At 38.9% G+C, this 24030-nt stretch overlaps 1 long non-coding RNA gene and 1 pseudogene across 1 annotated transcript; both read left to right on the forward strand.

Annotated features, from left to right (window-relative positions):
• Window positions 1-3634: 3634 nt before the first annotated feature.
• On the forward strand, window positions 3635-24030 carry LOC121457979. Its single transcript, XR_005975795.1, has 3 exons — window positions 3635-3755; window positions 21298-21376; window positions 23871-24030. It is a non-coding gene; the product is annotated as an uncharacterized LOC121457979 (long non-coding RNA).
• On the forward strand, window positions 14933-15929 carry LOC121457978 (annotated as a pseudogene).

The following is a 24030-nucleotide window of genomic DNA, read 5'->3' on the forward strand; positions in this document are numbered from 1 at the left end:
AGAATATTGACTCAGTCTTCTTTGATTTCAGGCTTTTTAGAAGGGTTCTTTTGAAAGAACAATTCTTAGCTTTATATGGTTACAAACACAAAGGATAGCTAAAACAATTCTGAATAATGAAAGAATCGTTATATATATCACTATCCGTGATTTCACGTTGTTCTATAGAGCTATATTAGAAAAAATAACATGGTATTGACACAAATATAGATGAACCAATCAATGGAATCAAACTGAAAAGCCAGACATCATTCACATACCTACAGACAACTGAATTTTCATAAAGAAGCCAAATATATACTGGAAAAAAGTGAACATTTTCAATAACTGGTACTTCTCAAACTGGATGGTTAACTGCAGTAGAATCCAAATAGTTCTATACATATCACACTGAACAAAACTCAAACTGTAGTGGATCAAAGATCTCAACACAAAAGTAAAGCATGATTTTCAGTTTAGTGTTTTCATGAGATTCCTTAGTATACAAATGCGTGGATCATTGGCTTTTGTGCCTCATCTTGGGTTGTTTTCATTTCACTTGTTTACTTTTTCCAATTCTGATGAGCTAGTTTTTGTTTTATTTTATGTATTTTTATTAATATCCTTTAAATTCCTGTTTGGTTTTAAATGAGAGCCAGAGGGGAGTGGATCTAGGAGGGGTTGGGAGTGGAAAGGAACTGGCAGGAGTAGAGGGAGTAGATATGCCATTTGAAAAAAAATTCTATTACTAATGAAGCAAAATAGCAGAAAGCATAATAAAAGACTCAGTAATATCTGCAACATGGTTCTAGTTTAAAAATAGACTAATATATCAGTGTATTAGAAAAAAGGACCTTGAAATAAAATGACAAAGTTTTGCCCACTTAAATTTTCACAAGAGAAGCAAAACATAGATTGAAAAGAGTCCATCTGTTCAACAACCAGTGCTACAAAACTGAATTCTATCTGCAGAAACAAGGAAGAGGATTCATTTCTTTCACCATGTGCACACATCGATTCCAATCAAACAAAGACCTTTGTTTGAAGTTGGATGAACTGAAAGTACTAGAAAAAAATGGAGGATACCCTCAAAACCCCAAGGAAGATAAAAGCCTTTCTAATAGAATACCAACAGCACAGAACTTTCCCTCGGGATCAACAGATGGACCCATGAACATTACAAGCTTCTGTAAAACAATGAAAACACCAGGCGAGCAGACAGCATGCAGAATGGGAGAAAACCTTTACTAGTTACACTTCAGACATGGGACTTAAGTCAGAATTTATGAAGAACTGCAGAAATTAAGTACCAGGGAAAGAAAACTGCCAATCAGAAAACTGGCACATGAACTGAACAGAGAGGTTTTTTTTATTTTTTTTTTGTTGTTTTCATTTTTAAGAGAGAGAGAGAGAGAGAGAGAGAGAGAGAGAGAGAATCACAAATGATCAATGAGTATTTAGAAGATGTTCTATATTCCTAGTCATCAGAGAAATTCAAATAAAACTACTTTGAGATGCTACCTAACCTGGTGGGAATGGCTATCATCAACAAATCTAAGAATAAATGATAGGATGTGGTGAGAACACTCTTTACTTACCATAGGTGGGGGGAAATTTAGCACAGTCATGTGGAAATCAGGTTGGATATTTCTCAAAATCTTAAATATAGAAGTACTAAGTAACCTAACTATTTCTCTCCTGGCCATATACCCAAAGAACACCATACCCTATTATAGAAATTTTCACCCTCATGAATTTTTAATCATATTTTTATTTTTGACATTATAATACACTATGACTGCATCATTATCCTATTCCCTTTCTTTCCTATACCCTCATGTTTATCACTTTTTTATTCACTAAAGCAAAAAATTGGAATGAACTAATATGGCCATCAAAAGATGAAAGAATAATGAAAATTGTATACATACAAGTAGATATATATGAAAACAATAGAGCTTCCAAGAAAAATCTAATAGGAGCATTACATGAAAACTGATAAAATTAAAATGTATAATATTAAGTGAAGTCACACAATCTCAGGGAAAACACTCATTGTTTTCCTTCTATGCAGCACCTACAGCATGCAAATGTAGTCTGAGAAGTAGGAAAAGAAGCAAACAGGCTAAATACTAGGAGATAAGGAGGACTGGAGGCAAGTAATGGAAACAAGCAAGGAAAGAAAATACAAAGTTAACTATTTTTCTAATTCCAACCCCATTGTAGATGTTGTTGTTTGGTGGTAGATAAATGCATCAAAATAATTCATCAGAGGAAGTTAAAAATCCAGAGTGAAAACCATAGCTTCATAATGCAAATTCTGACTGTTCAAGGAGAGGTATAGGCTTTGATTTGGCAATTTTTTATTTATTTTCTGTCATATTTATTTATTTATTTATCTATTCACTTATAGTTTTCTGGAACAGGTTTTGAGTGTGTGTGTGTGTGTGTGTGTGTGTGTGTGTGTGTGTGTGTGTGTGTGAGAGAGAGAGAGAGAGAGAGAGAGAGAGAGAGAGAGAGAGACTCTGACTATTCCGGAACTCACTCTGTAGACCAGGCTGGCCTTAAACTCCGAGATGTGCCTGTCTCTGCCTCCCAAATGCTAGGATTAAATTTGTGCACTTCCAGCTGCAGCTCAGTTTGGTTAACCTTGTATAATTTTTTTCAAGTTTTTTTTTAATAATAAAGAGAATCATGTCAAATTAGTATCTCAAAAATAAAGAAGGAAACATTTGATTTGTATCTCTGAAATTTGGTATAGACATGATATAAATTATCCAAAAGATTGTAAGATTACAAAGACATATGATTTTTCCTTCTTTAAAACTCATGCAGAAGTTTGAGAGATGGGATCAGCATTTAAGTACTACTTGGAATGGCTAACCTTGCTTGCCGCCTTTGTTTAGAAAACCGGAAATAAAGCATTGCTCTTTCACAAGACCAGAGTTCTGTTTTCAGCACCAAATCAGGCAGCTTACATGTGCCTGAAAACTCTAGTTCCAGGATAAGCCTGCCTGCAGTGTGTGTGTGTGTGTGTGTGTGTGTGTGTGTGTACTGGTGTGTACTGGTGTGTACTGGTGTGTGTGTGCGCACATGATCATTTTAGAGGGTACATACCAATGTGCCCATATCTGTGTGAAGTCCTACTGTTGAAATTGGTTGTCTTCAAATACTCTCCACACAATTTGTTAAGTCCTGAACCTAGAGCTAACCAATTCTAGCTAGCTTGTTCTAGTTCTCTCTGTTGCCTTAGTGCTGGTATTAGACATCCATTATGCCTGCCTAACATTTATGTGGATTCTGGGTGTATGAACAATGGTCGTCACAGTTGCCTAGTCAGCACATTATCCATTGACCCATCTCACCAGCATCAGCCTGATTTTTTCATCTCTGATTCATGAAGCGGGGTTTTCTTCGTTCATTTAGCTCCTTCCTCCTAAAAGCTACTAAGATATATGAGTTTCCTGCCCTTGTCATTCTTCACTCAAGAGTCAATAAAATTGGATTCATAATTTCTTTATGTAGGATTAGTTACTTATAAATTGGACTCTACTCCAAGGTGACACAACACAATATAAACAGGAATAATACAAAACTCCTCCCAGTAAGAAGGAGAACATGAAATTTTATTGTGCTGAGAGTAAATTCAGCCTTTGCCCCCAGATAAATAACCCTCACTGTGCTGTAACTGACACTCTTCAGCCTTGCCTCCTCCAGGAAGGATCACACTCTCCCTGCATTTCTGTCTGGAGCAGACACCTGGCCTAAAGAGACAAGTAAGTGGAAGAGTAGATGGGAAGCAGGGTGGACAGATAAATACAAAATAGAATGAATGGAATAGACAATGCAAAATGGAAACTGATGGGAAAGATAAGGAGTCATTACAATTATGGCATGCTGAAGCCAAAGGCATTGTTTAGCACTGAATCTAAAGTTCATATTTCTGTTCCCCTGAAAAGAGGGACAAAGTCAACCCTGACTTTACTATCTCCAATTTCCATCTTCAAGAGTTAGTAATGGGAAAGACTTTTATGTCACTCCAGGGGAAATAGAGAAACTTCTGACTGAGCAGTCTTTGTCTTCAATCATAGAGGTTCTTGTTTTATTACAAGGATTAATTGGACCTCAGACTTTTACCTCTTGGAACCAGAAGCTGTATTTTAATTTAGACAAACACATTTCTTTTTCACAAGTGACCATAAATAAGCTGAAGTGAAGGGGGAAGGCACATGTGCCTCTCTTTACACATTAGCATACATGCAAAAGAGATGAGTCAATAAAAGGTAGGGGAAATAACTCTAGATAGAAGGCAAAGCAGTATAAAGCAAACCTAATGTAAAACCTTGCTATTTGGAGGAGGGGAAAGGAGAGAGAACTATCCCAATGTCTTCCTCATATTCACAAAGCCTGCAAACATTAAAAAAGACATCATAAACCGGTGGTGGTGACTCATGCCTTTAATACCAGTACTTGGGAGATGTAGGGAGGTAGGTCTCAATGAGTTCAAGGCCAGCCTGGTCTACAAGAGCAAGTTCCAGGATAACTTGGACTGTTACACAGAGAAGTGCTGTCTTGAGAAAAAAAGATATCATAGGTCCACATTTCATCATACTCTTAAAACTATTACCCCATAAACAAGCTAAAAGTATGGGAGAATAAAATTCTAAACCAAAATTTAATTTGGTGACTAATAGGAACAACAACATCAAAAAAAGTCCAGGCTTAAAGTGGGAGCCCGTCTTTGAAAGGATTATTTTAAACATTGGAAAGGGACAGACACAACAAGGGGAAAAACATATCATAAAACAGGCAGAAAATGATCTTTTAATTTTTAGGTATACATGTTATTGTTATTGTGACTTTTTGCATGCTGGGTAATCATATTTTCCATATCATACATGTGGAGGTCAGGAAACATCTGTGTGCATTATTTTCTCTTTTTTGACATTGTGTGGGTCCCAGGAATCCAGTTCACATTGTGAGGTCATGTGCAAGGGCTCACTGAACCATATCACTGACCAGACTAGGACCTTGCTCATGTGGGAGGACAGACATGATGAGGAAGAGGCCACTATGTGGCAGGTGGGTACTTAGAGACTGTTCTCCCTGTAGTCAGGAAATTGACCTAGGAGAAGGAAAAGAAAAGTTAATCATGGACTGTCACTGGAGGAGGGTCAGACAGAGTCCAGGGGATGTGAAAGAAGGCAAATTAGCTAAATTTGTCAGAGTTAATATTTGGCTATTAATAGATGAAAATGAGTAAATGATTCCAACAAGATTTATGAGACAATGAACTGGAATTTTGATAAGCTGTATCTGGCCTGTCTAGAGTTAAAAATGGGGAGAAACAGACATAGGTCTCATCTAAGCATTATACTGAAGTGTGATTCTTTATAAGACATTTTATTACCTTAAATCACATAATATGAGAGGTCATTCTGGATGAATAATTCTTTGCAATAAGAACCTGACCAAAGGTTTTAATATGAATCCAGGGATCCAAAGTAACAAACATCATGGCTTGTAAAAAAGTTAAATAAATGTATGGTGGTAAAAATAGAGAGGAGATTTGCTCTATATGACCATAATTGGAAGAAAAAATAGAACCAGTGGTACTTAAATCCATCTTCAGGGTATTAGTATGAATATTTTAGATTCAAATAGAAAATCAAAAGTATGCACAGTTAAGCAATCCTACTTTAGTTATAGTTCAACACTCCATGTATCCACGAATATCTCAACTACTAGAAAGTAGTCACTACTGCAAGATGGTCCAATAAATTGTTAAATTATTCATCTGTTCTTCCATCACAGATAATAAAGTCCAGTCTTCTGAAAAAAATCTCATTAAGAGATGAATTGTTTAACCATTTAGGTTTTCTTCTTCCTGGGATTTAATATCCCTTTAAAAGGAAATGTTAAGGACAACAACTTACCTCTGTTCCTTCAGTCAAATACAGACCAGGCACACAATGAAGACAAAGATGTCAGGCTTTCATCCTGCTTTAGATACTGTGGACAAAAGTGAAGAGTCAACATTTTTACACAAGTGCTCCACCAACTGGGTAACCAGAGTTCAAACAGATGAGCTAGCTCGTGAAGGGCTTTCCATATTGAAGCTCTTAATAGACATGTTGGTTGCCTCTGTTTAGATTAGCAAATATGAAAAATGGAAATCTTCCATTCAGTCTCTATTCAGATGTTTGTGTTAACTTAAGCTTTCAACATTTGTTTGAAATTACCAAGGATTAAGATTTCTTGGGTCGTACTCTAATATGTATATATTCCATACTTTCTTCATCCATTCTTCCATTGAAGGGCATCTAGGTTGATTCCAGGTTCTGGCTATTACAAACAATGCTGCTATGAACACAGTTGAGCATATACTTTTGTTGTACGATAGGGCATCTCTTGGGTATATTCCCAAGAGTGGTATTGCTGGGTCCAGGAGTAGGTTGATCCCGAATTTCCTGAGAAACTGCCACACTGCTTTCCAAAGTGTTTGCACACCAGCAATGGATGAGTGTACCGCGAGGGGTGCACCCACATACTGAGACAATGGGGGTGATCTATCGGGAACTCACCAAGGCCAGATGGACTGGGTCTGAATAAGCATGGGATAAAACCGGACTCGCTGAACATAGAGGACAATGAGGACTGCTGAGAAGTCAAGAACAATGGCACTGGGTTTTGATCCTACTGCACATACTGGCTTTGTGGGAGCCTAGGCAGTTTGGATGCTCACCTTACTAGACCTAGAAGGATGTGGGAGGTCCTTGGATTTCCCACAGGGCAGGGAACCCTCACTGCTCTTTGGGCTGATGAGGGAGGGGGAATTGATTGGGGGAGGTGGAGAGAAATGGGAGGAGATGGCGGGGAGGAGGCAGAAATCTTTAATAAATAAATTAATTAATTAAAAAAAGATTTCTTGGGTCTATAATAAATGTTTAATTTGGAAAGCATAAACTATCTTCAATAATGATGTTAACTTATTTGAATTCACATGACTTCCTCCACTTTTTTGCAAGTATTGTATATTACAAGGAATGCAGATAGTGATCAATTTAATAATTGTAATATATCATGATTGCAGTCATTTGCATTTTCCAAAAAACAAATCCTGAAAAAAATCATTTATAAACCTATAAATTATCTGTAACTCTTCTAGGTGAAGAGCTTGTTAGACCAAGTCTTTGCCCAAGGTTTTTACTATGTTGTTCATTTTCATGTTATTGGTTTTTAAGTGTTGTATATGTATAGAATGATATTACTTTATTAGATATTATATATTTTCTCTGAGCATATAAATTATGTCTTAGTTATTCTTCAATTATTGTGAAAAGACATCATGTTTTTACAACACTTATAACAGAAATCATTTATGTGAGACACTGTCAATTTCAGAAATTTAGTACATTTTCACAATGGCTGTGGATATGCCAGCATGCAGAAAGATATAATAGCTAAAAATTCTACATGTGGATCAATAGGCAGCAAGAGGACAGAGGCAAGGGGACTTGCTTGAGCCTTTGAAAGCCCAAATCCCAGTGACAGAGTTCTTCTAACAAGGCCATACCTGCTAATATACTCAGTTTCATGCCAAACCCTGGTGACCAAGTGCTCAAATCTATAGTGGACATTTTCTTTTCTATTTTCTTTTTTAAACAGTCTTTTTTATTTTACATAACAATCCAAGTTCTATCTCCCTCTTTTCCTCCCACTCCTCACTTTTCCCCCACCGTAATCCCCATCCATTCCTCAGAGAGGGTGAGGCTTTCCATGGGGAACAAAGAATATCTGTCATATCACTTAAGGCAGGGCGAAGGCTCTCTTCCCTGTATCTAGGCTGAGCAAGATATTCCTCCACAGGGAATGGGTTCTATCACATTCCACTCCCTGGCCTCCACTGGCCCAAAGCTATATCATAATGCAAAATGCATCCAGTCAAATTTTTAAAATCTGTATAGTCTATCACAGCTTCAACAATGTTTAAAAGTACCAAGTACAAAGTATCTTCTGAGATTCCAGGCAATCGCTTAACTATCTTCATTAATTAAACCAAATAAAAAAGCATACCACATACTTCCAACATATAATATCTCTCAATATACACTACTATTTCAAAAGTTGGGAAAAGGAGCATAGTGAGAACCATTCCAGAAGGTTCAGTCTCAAGTACAGAATGCTGCACTCCAAGTACACTGTAGTATATGAGTTCAGAGTTGGAAGCAAGGTTGAAAAGAGAGATGGTAAAGAATTTTCTGACACTCATAGAAGTTTCTTAAATGCAATTCCATATAAAATCAAAATAAATACTTCCAATGTATAATTATCCAGAATATGCATCACCATTCCAAAAGGGAGGAAAGAGAGCATAGTGAGGAAATACGAGACCAAAGCAAGATCAAAACCAACAGGACAAACTTCAATCTCAAAGTTTGATATCAAAGTAGTCTTCAGATTTCCTAGTCTTATCAGCTTTGTTGACTGAAACTCATGTTTCTCTCTTAGACTGTTTCCACACTAAGTCTGCAGCTTTCATTGGCAGGAATCTTATGTCTCTAAACAAAATTGAGGTTTCAACTTTACAGTTTAACAAAATGGCTTGTCTGGGCCACTATTCAGGGACATCCCTGAGACATATATGGCCTCATCGGTTTTCCTAAGCATGGAAGGATATTCTGCAGGTCCTTTCTTGTATCTTTTATTCTAAAGACAGAAACACTTGGCTGAAGCTGCCAAGGTCTGCTGCTTCCTAGGGCTGGAACTTTCCCCTTGGTCAAATTCAGTTGCACCAGTTTTCTGTTTCCTATTGTTTCCTTCACTTCTTGAGCTTGACTTTAAATCCTTTCCACAATTTTAAATTTACCTGGATGGGACCTTGTCCTGAGGGCATAAATCTCTTCATTCTATTTAACATCTGGCTTTCCTTTAAACTTTTTATCTCTCTCTCTCTTTTTTTTGCAATGGACTTGGAACCATTATTCTTCCTGCTTTTCTTTTCCCCTCAAGCCATACATGTTATAATTTTCTATATGCATTTTGCTCCTTTTCATTATAAATCTACATAAGAGTGAATTATAGTAACCATAGGATGAATCAGTACTGGGCTCTCTTGAAATGTCCTCTGCCTATACCAATAATCCCAAACTTTTTAAGTTATTCTCAGGCAGATATTTTGGAAAAGGTCAAAAAGCAGCCACTTTGTTTGTCAAAATATCACCACAATAGTCTCTAGAAAATTTACTAATATTATTCTCCTCTGAAATCTCCTGAATCATAATCTATGTTGCTCTCACCACCACTGTCTTCTATGCTTTCACTCATATGGCTCATTAAGTACTACTTAAGCAATCATTGCTTTTCTAATCAAAAGTTCCAGCATCCACATTCTGCCAACAACCAGTACAATCAGGCACATCACAGCATTACTCCATTCCTGGAACCAACTTCTGTCTTAAACAGAGTTCTATTGCTGTGAAGAGATACTATGACCTTGGAACATCTTATGAAAGAAAATTTTCAACTGGGGGTGGCTTACAGTTTGGGAAATTTTGTGCATTGTCTTCACAACAGCGAGAATGTTTACCCACAGGCAAGCATGATAGCAGAGAGTTGTACATCCAAATCCTGAAGACAGCAAGAAGAGTGAGCTATTGGGCCTACCTTGGTTTTTCAAACCTCAACATCCACCCTTAGTGACACTCTTAGTACACAAGACCAGATCTTCTGTTCCTTTCAAATAGTGCCAATTGCTGGGACTAAACATTCAGATACATAAACCTATAGGGAGGCATTCTTATACAAACAACCACCTTCCACTCACTGGGCTTGTATCCACATCATAACTCAAACATTATATTCTTGTTCTTTTCATTTTGTCTTTCAACGGATCATAAATTTTTACTTTCAATGGAGTTGCATGGTGATAGTCAGTTTTCTGTCACTGTGACTAAATCTCTGTAAAAATCAAATTAAAGGAGAAAGACTTGATTTTACTCAGAGTATCTGAGAATTCAGTCCATGATCAGCTCATTCCCTTACCTGGTTCTGTGATAAAGCATATCACCACAGTGCAAATGTAGGACAGAGTAAGATAATCACTTCATTGTAAACAAAATACGTAGACCGACAAATAGACAAAAAACAGAATACACAATCCAGAGGCTTGCTTCTGTATAACCTACTTCATCCAAATAGGCAGTACCTCCTAATGTTTATTAGGAGCACCAAATGGATACTAAGTCCTAACATGTCCTTTTGGAATGAAAGTTTAGATATGAATTGAAATGCTGACCAATCAATACATTATTTCATTTGGCTTATACCTAAAACATTCTCCCAAGGGAGAAGTAGGGTAGGTACCCAGCCAGTAGAGGAGTTTGGGCTGGTAGGTGGTAACTAAGGAGGAAGGGAGTGCCATAAAGGAACTTGAAAGGGCTTAGACCCATAGGAGAACATGGGGTGACCAAGAGAAAGATAAGGGCAATGGGGAGAAGGGAGGGCTCAGATAACCTGAATTCAATGGAAAGCTTGATTATTGTTGTTTGGTGAGTCCACTGGCCCTCTACACCTTTCCCAAGGATTGTGGGTGGTAAGGGATGTGGAACTTCCAGGAGATGTTGGGAGCTTCTGATGTGAGCTCCATGACCCTGGATGTGAAGGCTGGCCCATTGTTCATTTGGATGGTCTGTAGAATGCCAAACCAAGGAATGATGTAGTCTAGTAGTACCTGAGCCACCACATCTGCTGTTTCCATGGAGGCCAGAAACGTTTCTATCCATCCTGTAAAAGTGTTCACAAGTGTTAGGAGATAATAGAGGTTTTTTATGACGAAGCATATGAGTGAAATCAGCCCACATTTTTTACATGGTTGATGCCCATGAAGCTGATGCAGAGACTGACATATATGGACAACCCCTGTGGATTGGCCTTGGCACACACCTTTCAGGAGTAAACCTCTGAAATATGAGCTCGAAGATGGTTGAGGTCAAAGAGGGACTTTAAGAAATGGTATATAACTTTGGGGACTATGCATAAGGTCTGGTGGATGTCTGAAATGATCGACAATGTCTGGTCTTCAGGAAAGATGAGACAGTTATTTAAGCAGAACCATCCATCTTTTGTTTTTTTGGCCCCCTCTTTAATGAGTTCATCTCTCTCTTCTGGTTGATAACAGGGATGATAGGAGGGAGTCCAAAAAATGTGTTCTGTTAAATCAGAGGAGCTGTAGGCCAGGTGCTGGGACCACTGAGTCAGCTTTGGCATTGCCTAATGCCACTGGATCCTTGGAGAATTGTTGTCCCCAACAGTGAATTATGACTACTTCTGCAGGGAGCTGGAGGGCTTCCAAGAGATTGGCTATAAGGGGTCCAATAACTATGAAAGTATTCTTGGTAGTAAGGAAGCCCCTTTCTTTCCAAGCTACAGAATAGGTATGGGCTATTAAGAAGGCGTATTTGGAGTCAGTATAGATATTGGCTATCTGGAGTGCTCTAGTCAAGTCAATTAATTGGCCTTTTGTGAAGAGGTTCCCATTGGCAGGCAGGTCGCTTTAACTGTTTTATTGGGAGTGACCACTGCATATGCTGTCTGGCGGTTTCCTCATTTGTCTCTAAGGGAACTTACATTAGCAAACAGGGTGAATTGAGGATTTCTAAGTGGTTGATCTAAAAGTCTGGGCCAAGGTGAGCATAGGCCTCGGGGCAAGAATTAGAGGAAGTATCAGAGTGGGGAGGGAACAGGAAGGAGGTCTGCAGGGTTTAGGGCAGGACTAGAGGCCAAGGTAATTTGGGGTTTTCTAGAAACAGTGAGTAAATGACTTGGACTCATGAAGGCCCAAGGAAGGAGAGAGAATGACTTAGAAGGTCTGAGAGGCAGTGGGTGGAATATACCATGACTGGCCTGGACAGGGTGATCTTGAAAGCCTCCCGTGTGAGTTCAGTTGCTGCTGCTGGAGCTCTCAAGCATGTCTGCCATTCACAGATGGTTAGGTCCAGCTGTTTGGGCAAAAAGGTGACAGCCTGATTCAAAGGCCCAACCAGTTGTGTTAGAACTCCAGTGACCACTCCTAACTGTTCATCTGTATAAAGGTGGTAAGATCTTGTCGGGCATGGAAGAACAAAAGCAGGAACTGTTACAAGGACATCTTGTATCAGAGAGAAGTTAAGGGAGATGATGGCCATGTGAGTAACAGGCCCCTTGAGGGTCTATCTGGCTGCCTGGTACAGAGGCTTGACAATAATGGCAAAGTTAGGGATCCAATGACAAAAGAATCCCATCAAGCCCAAAAATGAGAGATTCTGAGTCACTGTGGTTGGGGGCTGTAAATCCTGCTATGGCCTCTTAATAATTTCTTAAAATTCACACATATACATTATAGATGGTAATAAATTTCATAAAAATATTTTAATTCAAGTATATCACATAGTTTGCCTATATTCAAAAGGTTTCATATTAGGAGTTCAAAGGGCTCTGTTTTTTATATATTTATTAGAAAAGTTACTAATGTCATATACAGACAAACAGACAGCAATACAGCAAAGATGCTAAGCCAGTATCAGGCAAACAAGACAAAAAGAATATCCCTTCTCATACACTTAAGAGAAAGAAGTAGGTTCTATGCCAGTGACTGATTGGCAGTCCATAATGAATGCATGCAGTCAGACTGTCTAATGGTTGCAGGGAGTCTGTCTCTCAGAGACATGTGCTAAACTCTTATATGGTTGTGATTAAGAGCAAAAATATAGAAGAAACAAGTTAATAGAATAGCTTTACAAAATGGTGGGGCTCTGCCTAATATGTTTATACTCTATAACATTCCTTCGCACCTCCCATCTCTTTGTCCCATTCATTCTCAACACAGTTTTTCTAAGTTTATTATTGCTAGTTATGTGCACCCATGGTTTGCCAGCATGAATGTTTGTGCACAGCATGCATGCCTGGTGGTTGTGGAGGCCAGAAGGCACATGGTCCACTAAAACTGTCATTACAGATAAATGTATGCTGCCATGTGGTTACTAGTAGCCAACGGCAGGTCTTCTGTAAGACCAAGTACTCTTAACCCCTGAGTCATCTCTCTAGGTCATTCACACAGTCTGCTTCTGTTTTAACATCATATAAGCTATATACTTACATATAAATGATCTCATCATCTATGTAACATGAAAATGCCATGAAAAGAATCAAATGTTGGGACCAATTACCTGTTCAGTATCAGAAATCTCCACTGGAACAGGTACAGGGGTGCAGTAGCTGAGCAAGTGAGCAAGGAAGGGCCAGAGACTACTGAGGGTCCAGACGTGAATCTGGGAGCTTCAAGGGAGTAGACCTAAGCCAGGACCTCTGCCAGTCTGAGCATGAATCTGGGACCTCTAAGGGAGTTGACAGGAACCAGAGATTTCTGCAGGTCCAGACGTGAGTCTGGGACCTCAGAAGGAGTAGGCCTGAGCTCTGTGGATCCTGGTATTTGTCTGGGACATCAAAGGGAATAGGCAGGAACCTGGAACCTCTGAGGGTCTGGAGTGTGAGTCTGGGACCTCTGAGGGAGTAAGCCTGAGCCAGGTTCTCTGTGGTTCTGGGCGTACCTAGAACTCTGAGCTTGGGAACTCTGAGGCACTAGACCAGAACCAAAAACCTTTGTAGAACCAACTCCAAGCCAGGGAGTTCTGCAGGAAAGGGATCCAGACCAGGATTTGCAGAAGCAGGTCAAGGCCTGTAACCTAGGCCAAAGTCAACCTGAGGCATGGAACTCCACCTTGAGCAACAAATTGAACAGAAGTGGAACTGAACCAGCTACCTAGGACAGAGTGGGACTAAGGAGGAAAGCTCCACTAGAGCAGAAGCCAGACGCCAATCCAGTCCCCGGACACCGGCAGATCAGGATTAAGCCAGCAACCAGATCCAGAGTCAGCGATCTCCGCTGGAACAGGTACAGGGGAGTAACTGCCGAGTAAGTGAGCCAGAGCCAGAGACTACTGAGAGTCCAGACATGAATCTGGGATCTTCAAGGGAGTAGACCTAAGCCAGGACACCTGTGGGTCAGAGCTTGAGTCTAGGGCCTCCCAGGAACTAGGCCTGAGCCAGGAACCTGCCAGTCTGGGCATGAATCTGTGACCTCTGAGGGAGTAGGCAGGAACCAGAGATCTCTGAGGGACCAGGCGTAAGTCTGGGACCTCAGAAGGAGTAGGCCTGAGCCAGGACTTCTGTGGGTCTGGGAATTGGTCTGGGACATCAAAGGGAATAGGCAGGAACCTAAAACCTCTGCTGGTCTGAATGTGAGTCTGGGACTTCTGAGGGAGTAATCCTGAGCCAGGTCCTCTCTGGTTCTGGGCACACCCGAGCTTGGGATCTCTGAGACAGTAGACCAGAGCCAAAAACCTTTGTAGAACCAACTCCAAGCCAGGGACTTCTACAGGAGGGAATCCAGACCCGGATTTACAGAAACAGTTCAAAGCTAGTAACCTAGACAAAGTAGACCTGAGACAGCAAACTCAAAGTAAACGAAACAAAGCACAGGAGCACTGAGCTACCTCCAGGAGCACAAAATAACCAACAGGGTAACTAGAACTGTTGCACTGACTGTACCACAAGGGCACAATCATCTGAGCTTTGGATTCTTTGGCACCTAGAAGATTATTCAACAAAATCTCAGACAACCCCAACCATATCTATTAGAGGAAAAGATGAGTAGAAAAAGTAAGAACACATGCAATACCACAATGAGCAACACAACACCAGTAAACAGCAAGACCTGAACAACCAAATATAGAAGAAGCAGAAGAAAATGACTAAAAAAATAACTTCAAGAGAATGTTTGAAACTCTTAAAGAGGAAATGAAAAATTCCCTTAAGGATATGGAGGAAAAGACAAACAAAAATTAGAAGACATCAGCAAATTCCTTAAAGGAAACCAAGAAAAAGAAATCAATCATATGGACTCCGAGGACTCCCCATGGCCCTGTGCGCGCTCACTAGTGCTCTGCGCTCTCTGAGCCTGGCATCCCTGGTCATTACCGCCCTGAATCCAACTCTGCTCCCGGCTGCCCAGACGCTGAGCAATGCCCTTCAGCAGCCCTCGGCCGTGTCATTGCCCTCTCAGCGCTCGGTGCATACATCTGTGGATCTTAATGCCAAGTTTGTGTCCTGGAAAAGTCGTACCAAGTACACAGTCAAACCTGTGAAGATGAGGAAGTCTGGGGGTCGAAACCATACAGGCCGCATCCGAGTACATGGTATTGGTGGGGGCCACAAACAAAATTACAGAATGATTGACTTCCTGCGGTTCCAGCCAGAGAAAGGAGAGCAAGCCAGAACCCTTTGAGGAGAAGGTTGTCGTCGTCCGCTACGATCCATGCAGGTCTGCAGACATAGCCCTGGTAGCTGGGGGCAGCCGGAAACGCTGGATCATTGCCACAGAAAACATGAAGGCAGGAGATACAATCCTGAACTCTAACCACATAGGCAGAATGGCAGTGGCAGCTCAGGAGGGCAATGCGTATCCTCTTGGGGCATTGCCTGTGGGGACCCTCAACAATGTGGAAAATGAGCCTGGCCGAGGAGCACAGTATATCCGAGCTGCAGGGACGTGTGGTGTGCTGCTTCGGAAGGTGAATGGAACAGCCATTATCCAGCTGCCCTCGAAGAGGCAAATGCAGGTGCTGGAGACATGCATTGCAACTGTAGGCCGAGTTTCCAACGTTAATCATAACCAGCGGATCATCCGCAAGGCAGGACGGAATCGCTGGCTGGGCAAGAGGCCTAACAGTGGGCTATGGCAACGCAAGGGAGGCTGGGCTGGCCGAAAGATTCGGCCACTGGCCCCAGTGAAGAGCTACGTGAAGCTGCCCTCTGTCGCTGCCCAAAGCTGACACCCCTGGACTCTAATAAAATGCCCCTTGTTTAAAAAAAAAAGAAATCAAACATATGAAAGACACTATTCAAGGTTTAAAAACTGAAATAGAGACAATAAAGCAAACACAACCGAGGGAATTATAGAAACAGAAATCATGAGAAAACAAACAGGAACCACAATTGCAAGCATGAACAGCAGAGTACAAGAGATGGAAGACTCTCAAGTGCTGAAGGTAAAATACAGGAAATAGACTCATCAGTTAAAGCAAATATTAAATCCAACAAAAGCTTAACCCAAAACATCCAGGAAATATGAGATACCATGAAAAAGCCAAATCTAAGAATAATAGGTATAAAAGAAGGAGGAGTTCAACTCAAAAGCAAAAAATATATACTTAACAAAATCATAGAAGAAAACTTTCTCAAACTAAAGAAAGATATGCCTGTGAAGCTTACAGAACATGAAATAAACTGGATCCAAATAAAACGTCTTTTTGCCACACAATAATCAAAACACTAAACATACAGAGTAAAGGGAGAACATTAAGAGCTGCAAAGAAAAAAGGCAAGTAACATAGCAGACCTATCAGAATTACACCTGACTTTTCATTGGAGATAATGAAAGCCAGAAGGTTGTGGTCAAGCATTATGCAGACATAAAAAGACCATAGATGTCAGCCCAGACTACTATACCAAGCAAAACTTTCAATCACCATAGAAGGACAAAACAAGATATTCTATGACAAAGCTAAATTTCACCGATACCTAGACACCAACCCAGCACTACACAAAAACTAGAAGAAAACGCAAACCCAAGGAAGCTGGCTATACCAACAAAAACACAGACAATTGATGATCTCATAGCAGCAAACCCCAAAGAAGGGGAAAACGCATAAATTAACATCACCAACAATGAAAATAAATTAACAGGAGATAGCAATCACTGGTCAGTAATATCCCGTAATGTAAATGGACTCAACTCACCTATAAAAAGTCAAAGGCTAACAGATTGGATACAAAAATAGAATCCATCCTTCTTCTGCATTCAAGAAACACATCTCAACCTCAAAGACAGACATTGTCTCAGAGTAAAGGGTTGGGAAAAATATACTAATCAAATGGACCTAAGAAACAAGCAGATGTAGTTATTCTAGTATCTAACAAAATAGACCTAAATTAAAATCAGTCAAAAGAGACAAAGAAGGTCATTTCATATTAATCACAGGAAAAATCCATCCAGAGGAAATCTCAATACTGAACATCTATGCCCCAAATACAAGGGCACCCTCACATGTAAAAGAAACACTTCTAAGGCTTAAATCATACATTAAACTTCCCACACTAATAGTGGGAGACTTCAACACTTCCTCCTCACCACTGGACAGGTCAGTCAGACAAAAAATGAACAGAGAAAATAAGAGAACTAACAGATGTTATGATTCAAATGACTTAACAGACATCTACAGAATATTCCATCCAAACATACAAATATATACCTTACTCAGCACAATGAAAGCAGTGTTAAGTGGAAAGTTCATAGCCCTAAATACCTACATAAAGAAGCTGGAAAAATCCCACACTAGTGAATTAACAGAACATTTAAAAACTTTAGAACAAAAAGAAGCAAACTCATCTAAGAGAACTAGACAGCAGGAAATATTCAAATTGAGAGCTGAAATCAACAAAATAGAAACAAAGAAAACAATATAAAAAAATCAATGAGACAAAGAGTTGGTTCTTCAAGAAAATCAACAAAATAAATGAAACTTTATCCAAACTAACCAAAAGGCAGAGAAGAATATCTAAAATCAGAAATGGAAAGGGGGACATAACAACAGACATGGAGGAAATACAGAGAATCATCAGGTCATATTTCCAAAACCTGTACTCCACAAAATTGGAAAACATAAAGGAAAAGGACAACTTTCTGGATAAATCTCATTTACCAAAATTAAATAAAGACCAGATATGCAAATTAAGCAGACATATAACTGCTAAAAAAATAGAAACAGTCATCAAAATTCTCACAACCAAAAAAGCCCAAGACCAGATGGTTTCAGCTCAAAATTCTACAAGACTTTCAAAGAAGAATTAATAATAATACTTGTCAAATTATTCTACACAATAGAAACAAAAGGAACAATTCCAAACTCTTTTTATGATGCTACAATTACCCTGATAACCAAACCACAAAAAGATATTACTAAGAAGGAGAATTTGCAGACAAATATCACTCATGAACATTGATGCAAAAGTACTAAATAAAACACTGGCAAATTGAATTCAAGAAAATATCAGAACCATCATCCACCATGATCAAGTCGGCTTCATCCCAGAGATACAGGGATGGTTCAACATACAAAAATCTTTCAATGTAATCCACCATATAAACAAAATGAAAAACAAAAACCACATGATCACCTCATTAGATGCCAAAAAAGTTTTCTACAAAATACAACATCCCTTCATGATAAAGGTCATGGAGAGAGCAGGAATACAAGGAACATACCTAAACACAATAAGGGCAATGTACACGAACTAAATGGAGAGAAACTGCCAGCGATCCCACTGAAATCAGGAACAAGACAAGGTTGTCCACTGTCTCCGTATCCATTCAATATAGTTTTGAGGTTCTAGCTAGAGCAATAAGACAACATAAGGAGAACAAGAGGATACAAATTGGAAAAGAAGAAGTGAAACTCTCACTATTTGCTGATGATATCATAGTTTACAAAAGCGATCCCAAAAATTCTATCAAAGAACTTCTACAACACATAAACACTTTCAGTAATGTAGCAGGATACAAGATTAACTCAAAAAAAAAATCAGTAGCTCTCCTGTACACAGACGATTAAAGGGCTGTGGAAGAAATCAGAGAAACATCACCCTTCATAATAGCCACAAATAGCATAAAATATCTCAGAGTATCTCTAACCAAGGAAGTGGAAGACTTGTATGACAAGAACATTATATCTTTGAAGAAAGAAATTGAAGAAGACACAAGAAAGTGGAAAGATCTCCCATGCTCTTGGATAGTCGGAATTAACATAGTAAAAATGGCAATCTTAACAAAAGCAATCTACAGATTGAACACAAAGCCCATCAAAATCCCAGCAAAATTCTTCACAGACCTCAAAAGAACAGTACTCAACTTCATATGGAAAATGAAAAATAAAAAACCCAGGATAGCAAAAACAATCCTGTACAATAAAATACTTCTGGATGCATCACAATCCCTGACTTGAAACTCTACTACAGAGCTACAGTACTGAAAACAGCCTGGTATTGGCATAAAAACAGACAGGAGGACTAATGTACCCTAATAGAAGCCCTAGATATTATTTCAAACACCAAATTTTTGACAAAGAAGCAAAAATATCAAGTGGAAAAAAAAGAAAGCATATATAATAAATGGTGCTGGCATAACTGGATATCAACCTTTAGAAGAATGAAAATAGACCCATATCTATCACCATGCACAAAACTCAAGTCCAAATGGATCAAAGACCTCAACATAAAGCCAGCCACATTGAACCTTAGATAAGAGAAAGTGGGACGTACACTTGAATGCATTGGCACAGAAGACCACTTCCTAGATATAACCCAAGCAGCACAGACACTGAGAGAAACAATTAGTAAATGGGACATCCTGAAACTGAAAAGCTTTTGCAAAGCAAAGGACACTATCAACAAGACAAAATGACAACCTGCAGAATGGAAAAAGATTTTCAACAACTCCACATCAGACGGAGGTATAATCTCCAAAATATACAAAGAACTCAAGAAATTAATCATTAAAAGAACAAATAATTCAATAAAAAATAGAGTACAGATCTAAACAGAGAGCCTTCAACAGTGGAATGCCCGAAAGACACTTAAGGAAAAATGTTCAATAGCCTTAGTCATCAGAGAAATGCAAATCAAAACAACTCTGAGATTCCATCTTAAACCTGTAAGAATGGCCAAGATCCAAAACTCTGATGACAACTTACGCTGGAGGGATTGTGGGGAAAAGGGAACACTTCTGCATTGCTGGTAGGAATACAAACTAGTACATCCCCTTTGGATGTCAGGGTGGCAATTTCTCAGAAAACTAGGAAACGACCTTCCTCAAGACCCAGTTATAGCACTTTTGGGTATATATTCAAAGGATACACAATGGTGCCACAAGAACATATGCTCAACTATGTTCATTGCAGCATTGTTTGTCATAGCCAGAACCTGGAAACAACCTAAATGCCCCTTGACTGAAGAATGGATAAGGAAAATGTGGTACATTTACACAATGGAGTACTGCACAGCAGAAAAAAAAAAATAACGACAGCTTGAATTTTGCAGAAAAATATAACAACAGCTAGAAAACATTATTTTGAGTGAGGTAACCCAGACACAGAAAGACATTTATCACAATTTATCACATGTACTTACTCATAGATGGTTTTTAAACATAAAGCAAAGAAAGCCAGCCTACAAACCATAGTCACAGAGAACATAGACAACAATGAGAACACTAAAAGAGACTTGCATAGATCTAATCTACATGGGAAGTAGAGAAAGAGAAGATCTACTGAGTAAATTGGGAGCATGGAGACCTTGGGGGAAGTTTGAAGCGGGGAGGGGAGAATTAGGGAGAAAAATGTAGAGCTCAATAAAAATCAATAAAAAAATGAAATCAAATGTTGCATTTATCATAGCCTGGTATATTTTATTTAATATGATTCTTTCTTTCTTTTTTTGTTTTTTTTTTTTTTGAGACAGGGTTTCTCTGTGGCTTTGGAGCCTGTCCTGGAATTAGCTCTGTAGACCAGGCTGGTCTCGAATTCACAGAGATCCACCTGCTTCTGCCTCCCGAGTGCTGGGATTAAAGGCATGCACCACCATCGCCCAGCTTTATTCATCCATTTTCCAGCAAATGATTTAATTATTTTGACAGAATAAAACATAAAGTACATATATTTTATATTTTTGGTTTTGTTAATATATTTATTTATTCATTTTCCAACCCAGCTACAGTTTCTCCTTCCTCTTTTCCTCCCATTTCCTCCCTCCTCTCCCCTCTCTTTTCAGCTCCAGTCCACTCCTCCTCCATTTCTGTTCAGGAAAGGGCAAGTCTTCCACGGATAGCAACAACACATGGCATATCAAGATACCCCATGTATTAAGATGACCAAGTGTGAGAAGTAGGGTCCCAATGCCAGTAAAACAGTTTTATTCCATATTTTTATTATTCATTCATTTATTGTGAATGAAATATTTTTTTATCAATTTCTTTCTTTTCAAGTTCATTATTGGTATTTGGAAACATCGTGATACTTTTACTATTTATATTGTATACTAATAGTGTGATGAAAGTGTTTTATCATGGAAGTTTTAGAATATCTAATGTATAGGATCACATCATCCTAAAATGGTAGTAATTGGATTTTTTTCCTTATTTGTTCACCTTTGTTTATTTCTGATTCCTAGATAATCTACCTAAGACCTTAAGGACTGTATGATTAAGAGGTCAGAAAATGGACTTCCTTGTCTCAACCCTGATTTTAAAGTAAGTACTCTGAATTTTTCCTCATTGATATAGTGTTGAATATATGTTTGTCAGAGGTGCCCTGTAGTATGTTGCAATGTGTTCCAAACTTTCAAACCTATCTAGTGTACAAGCTTTGTTATTCTATCTTGGCATTCATTCACTCTTTTAGTTTCCCACTGAATATTTAATATTAATATCAAGATTTATTTTGGGGTTAATCCCATTAAACCACCCAGGGTACAGAAAGATTCACAATGGCAGGCAAAACCTGGATAATTGGATCTGAGGGTAAACAGAATAAATCAACTCCTGTACGTTACCACTACATGCTCTTTATTCCTTCTTGAGAAGAAACAGGGAGAAGAACAAGGGGTGTCTCCATGAGGTTTCTAGTCTTTACAAACATAGTTGAAAAATTCCATAGACCAAGACAATGATAATATGCATATTAAGGTCACAAAAAGGGCAGTCACAAAACAGCACTCTGGAACAGGTGACACCACCCAGGAAACAGCCAGCATCCAAGGGTAAATATCTGACATTACAAACCATTAGATAAAGTTACTAAAGATTCCTGAACCTGGACTTCACCCACACCCAGACCTGCCAGTCTGGTAAGGGCTGGGCATACTGCCTATCTGCTCAGTGCCTATCTTTTATAAAAATTTCTATATGGTTTGTTAGCAAGTAATTTTGTGGGATTGAATCTCTGTAAATTTGACTGTTAGAATGAAGAGTGAATGTTTTGGCTTTAAGGTCTCATGGTGTGGGAGAATGGAAAGGACATTGCATTGCCCCTGCAGGAGAAGTTACACAGCTCATTGTTTTGGGAATGAATCCCATTTTTAAGGGAGAATCACTATGATTTCACAAGATTTAACAGAATTGACAGCAATTTATCCAAAAGTCAAGTCTTCTCACAGGCTCTGCAAAACGAGATGCCCCATAAGTTGTACACTTGTGGGTCTTCCTTTATTAATCTGTGAGCAGTACATTTATTGTACAATACTGTAGCTTCTGATATATTAATTGATTAATTTGCTTTTACACTCTGTCCATAGTTTTTTTTCTCCCTCTTCTTCCAGTCTCTCCCCCACCTCTAGCTTCGTTGTAGCCAGAGAAGCTAGAAAAATAAAGCCATCTAATGTCTACCCTTTGATGTCAGACATGCAGCTGTGGAATTTGCAGTGTGTCCTGCTGTATTTTGGTCTTGCATTGGTCCAGTATGCTCTCACTATACCCCTCTCCTCCTTTATGGAATGATAATTATAATTATTGCCCTTAGAAGTTGGAAGCACTCAATTTGCTTTTTGATTTTACAGAGTTACAATTCAGAAATTGTCTTTACTCTCAGAAGAATCTTTTGAACTTGGATTTTTAAAGTGTTGAGAATTGAAGATGATGAGACCATTTGAAGTTAGATGAAATGCATTTTGCATTATACATTTATTGGGGGCTAGAAGTAGAATACAGTGGTTGGAATGAAAATGATACTTGAATGTTTGTTCCACAGTGGTGGAAATTCTTTTTTTTTTTTTTTTTTTGATTTTTTGATACAGGGTTTCTCCACAGCTTTTGGTTCCTGTCCTGGAACTAGCTCTTGTAGACCAGGCTGGCCTCGAACTCACAGAGATCCACCTGCCTCTGCCTCCCGAGTGCTGGGATTAATGGCGTGCACCACCACCGTCCTGCTAGTGGTGGAAATTCTTGAGAAGAATTGGTAGTTGTGGACTTGTTGAAGGTTTGTCACTAGGTATGAGCTTTGAGGTTTTAAAAGACCCCAGCCATTCCTTACCTTTCTCTCTTTATTATGGTTTTGTCTTAAGACAAGAACTCTTATCTACTGTTCCAGTATTATGTCTTCCTGACTATTATCATCCTCCCTGCCATAATGGTGATAGACTCTAACCATGTGACATCACAAGCCCAAAATTAGACATTGTTTTTTAAGTTGCCTTGATCATTGTGTTTTATCACATCAATAGAAAAGATTCTAACACAATATCCTAGGGCAAGAGGAAATGTTAGAAGCAAGTGACCAAGCATAAAACAGAAATTCATTTATAATGATAAGAGACCAACACAATATTACATAATTTCATTTGTATTTAGGAAGATATAAATTACAACAGTCAACATAGTTTTCATAGAAACAAATACAGAAATGTTAATCAGGATAAGGAAATTATATTTTGTCAAATAAAAAGTTGGTTGTCACCCCTTAATGTATTAAAAATTTCACCATTAGTAATTCTGGCTTCAGTCAATGCAGAAGGAAATACCTGAAGCCAGTCTATTATATTGAAGCTCTTAATGGCAGCTAGACATATAAATTATGTACAGTAAACAGAAAACAACAGGACAAAAATTCTAAGTAAACATAAATTAGACAATTAAAAGAAAGCATAGAAATCTTCAATAACAAGCCTCCTAAGAAGACTTACACTTTGGGTCACACGGATCAGATATCTTACATTTGGACACAGATTAAATAAGTATCTGTTCTTCACAGAGCCATGGCATCAACGAAGCGCGTTCATTCCAGAAGCAGAAGGCAGCTAGATCTCCAGGAGAAGCTGACCAACATGGGGTTGTCTGTTGACTACTGGCTGCCTAAGCTTCAGAAAGACCTGGGTGTGACTAGTGCCCTGGACTTACAACACTTAGGAGAA

Source organism: Microtus oregoni, unplaced genomic scaffold (genome assembly GCF_018167655.1).
Source record: "Microtus oregoni isolate MIOR12 unplaced genomic scaffold, Mior012 000016F_ref0000370, whole genome shotgun sequence".
NCBI lineage: Eukaryota > Metazoa > Chordata > Mammalia > Rodentia > Cricetidae > Microtus > Microtus oregoni.